The sequence below is a fragment of the Crinia signifera genome, chromosome 7 (assembly GCF_055691185.1).
Source record: "Crinia signifera chromosome 7, ASM5569118v1, whole genome shotgun sequence".
Classification (NCBI taxonomy): Eukaryota; Metazoa; Chordata; class Amphibia; order Anura; family Myobatrachidae; genus Crinia; species Crinia signifera.
The window spans coordinates 7,360,210-7,363,598 of NC_139223.1; the positions used below are offsets into that span (position 1 = coordinate 7,360,210).

The 3,389-nt window shown below is 43.5% G+C and overlaps 1 long non-coding RNA gene across 1 annotated transcript; it reads left to right on the plus strand.

Moving 5' to 3' along the window:
• The first annotated feature begins 2,254 nt into the window (after positions 1 to 2,254).
• LOC146021350 (uncharacterized) lies at positions 2,255 to 2,882 on the plus strand. Its single transcript, XR_014450879.1, has 4 exons — positions 2,255 to 2,298; positions 2,401 to 2,505; positions 2,612 to 2,716; positions 2,821 to 2,882. It is a non-coding gene; the product is annotated as an uncharacterized LOC146021350 (long non-coding RNA).
• The last annotated feature ends 507 nt before the right edge of the window (positions 2,883 to 3,389 follow it).

Genomic DNA, 3,389 nt, shown 5'->3' on the forward strand with positions numbered 1-3,389 from the left:
AAACCATATGCTTTGCATGGGGACAGATGTCTTATGTGCTGTGCTAAATTGATTTTGTTGTTGTACATCAAAGTGAGATCTATATTGCTGTGTAAGCATTAATCAGCCAGTATTAACCCTGCACAGAAATGCTAAAACTGTGGCCAAATTAATGATTTCCACCTGTAACATCTGGCCCACCTGCAGTGCACATGCTGCACTCAATCTATTAATTAGGTCTGGTTAAAGTGAAGCTGATTAACATCATTAATGCTTCCCCACATTGCTGCTTTTGATTATTTCAAAGCTAAAATCAAGCAACATACATACATGTATGTCATGTTTATGATGTAGTTTGGAACTGATCTTATATAAATGGAACCGGTTTACAATTGTTATGTATGTTTGTGGCTGCATTTTCAGATGCAGTGTTTATGTGTAGTCCTCATTGTCTTATAATTTGTTGTTTTGTAGGTGTGTTTGCATTAATCGTTGTGCTAACTATTGTTGTTGTATCCCATAGCAACGCCTGTGTGTTTTTAACATAAACCTCATTCCAATGACAAATGTTACGGTTTGCATTCCAGACTCAACATCCATTAATATTGTTTTGCTAATTAGAGGCATTAATGTGTGTTGTGCATGTGTAAACATCATGTTAGAATTTTAATTGTTTACAATACACATTACAATTGTGCCAACATTATTGGAGTACTCTTGTAATGTAGGTGTCATGTTTATCTATTGTTTGTGGTAGTCTCTGTTTTTATTGTTGTGGCTGCTTGTGATGCTAATGAGGATGTGTTGTGGTTGTGTCATTTGTCATCACAGCTGCACGTGAAAAAAAAGGAAGGTCCTCCTCTCCTTCTGGAGCCAGCAAGATCTCAAAGGCCAAGCAATGGGACACATCCCCTGTGGGTTCAAGGGGTCCCCGGGCCAAAAAGTTGAAAGTACTGGCAGCTTCAGTGCCTCAACATGACTCTGGTGATTCAGATGATGACACAGGTATGTTTTGTAATTGTGCCATTGTCACATTCTTTTTCAACCCGCACAACATTATGGATGCGTACAAATATATAACATGGTAAGCCACAAATGGCATGCCAATCAGCTACTGTGTCACAGACTGTGTTTGACAAATGTGAGACGGGATTTGTTTGTTTGGCTGTGTAGCTCTCCATTGTTTCATTTGGAAAGTGTACATATGTTATCGCTCTCTCTCTGGTGTTGAACTTATGTTTGTCTTTTTTTCTCCCTACAGCATCCCCTGCTGCATCGCGGTCTCGCACCGCAAGGACTCAGAGCCGTTCAGTTGCTGATCCTGCCCAGGGGGATCTATTTGGTGGGGGGAAGATAGGTGTGTGTTCTGACAGAGCCATCTCTGTCTATCTCTCTCTCTCTGTCTCTGTGTCTCTCTCTCTCTCTGTCTCTCTCTGTGTGTCTCTCTCTGTCTCTCTCTCTCTCTCTCTTGGTGAACTTATGGTTGTCTTTTATTCTCCCTACAGCATCCCGTGCTTTATCGCGGTCTGGCACCGCAAGGACTCAGAGCCGTTCCATTGCTGATCCTGCCCAGGGGGAACTATTAGGTGTGGGGGAGACAGGTGTGTGTTCTGACAGAGCCATCCTCCTCTCTGTATCTGTCTCTCTGTCTATGTCTCTCTGTCTCTCTCTCTGTCTCTCTCTGTATCTGGCTCTCTCTCTCTCTCTCACTCAACTTATGTTTGTCTTTTATTCTCCCTCCAGCATCCCGTGCTTCATCGCGGTCTGGCACCGCAAGGACTCAGAGCCGTTCCATTGCTGATCCTGCCCAGGGGGAACTATTAGGTGTGGGGGAGACAGGTGTGTGTTCTGACAGAGCCATCCTCCTCTCTGTATCTGTCTCTCTGTCTATGTCTCTCTGTCTCTCTCTCTGTCTCTCTCTGTATCTGGCTCTCTCTCTCTCTCTCTCTCACTCAACTTATGTTTGTCTTTTATTCTCCCTACAGCATCCCGTGCTTCATCGCGGTCTGGCACCGCAAGGACTCAGAGCCGTTCCATTGCTGATCCTGCCCAGGGGGAACTATTAGGTGTGGGGGAGACAGGTGTGTGTTCTGACAGAGCCATCCTCCTCTCTGTATCTGTCTCTCTGTCTATGTCTCTCTGTCTCTCTCTCTGTCTCTCTCTGTATCTGGCTCTCTCTCTCTCTCTCACTCAACTTATGTTTGTCTTTTATTCTCCCTACAGCATCCCGTGCTTCATCGCGGTCTGGCACCGCAAGGACTCAGAGCCGTTCCATTGCTGATCCTGCCTAGGGGGATCTATTTGTTGTTGAGGAGACAGGTGTGTGTTCTGACAGAGCCATCCTCCTCTCTGTATCTGTCTCTCTCTCTGTCTCTCTCTCTCTCTCTCACAACTTATGTTTGTCTTTAATTCTCCATACAGCATCCCGTGCTTCATTGCGGTCTGTCACCGCAAGCATTCCGAGCCGTTCAGTGGCTACTCCTGCTGATCCTGCCCAGGGGGATCTATTTGTTGTTGAGGAGACAGGTGTGTGTTCTGACAGAGCCATCCTCCTCTCTGTATCTGTCTCTCTCTCTGTCTCTCTCTCTCTCTCTCTCTCACAACTTATGTTTGTCTTTAATTCTCCATACAGCATCCCGTGCTTCATTGCGGTCTGTCACCGCAAGCATTCCGAGCCGTTCAGTGGCTACTCCTGCTGATCCTGCCCAGGGGGATCTATTTGTTGTTGAGGAGACAGGTGTGTGTTCTGACAGAGCCATCCTCCTCTCTGTATCTGTCTCTCTCTCTGTCTCTCTTTTTCTCTCTCTCACAACTTATGTTTGTCTTTGATTCTACATACAGCATCCCGTTCTGCCACCTCAAGGACTCACACCACATCCTCATCCCCTGCCTTTGATGTGACACATGGGGATTTCTTTGATGTGGACATAGGTAAATTGTTGTCCTCTTAAGTGTGGTTGGATGAAAGTGTATATATGTTTGTGTATTTTTGTATCTTATCTATATATATATATATATATATATATATATATATATATATATATATATATATACAGGTTGAGTATCCCGTATCCGAGTATCCGTTATCCGGCTTATTCCGAAAACCAATCATTCCTGAAAGTGATTCCCACAATTTTTTTTGGCTTACAACTCACTGGGGACATTTGTAACAGCACTACTGAGGGAATGATATGTAACTAGCACTGTATATGTGCAAGACAATGATTGCTTGCCATTCAAGTTCAATATCTGAGATAGTACACAAATAGTGAATCATGTTTTGTAACCTTTTATTTTGAACAAATAAAATCTATTTGCGTGTATTTTCTGTGGTATTACAATTTATTTGTGTGTATTGTATGTGTTTATACAGCATACATGCAAGATACTTCAAAATAGATTATTGACAA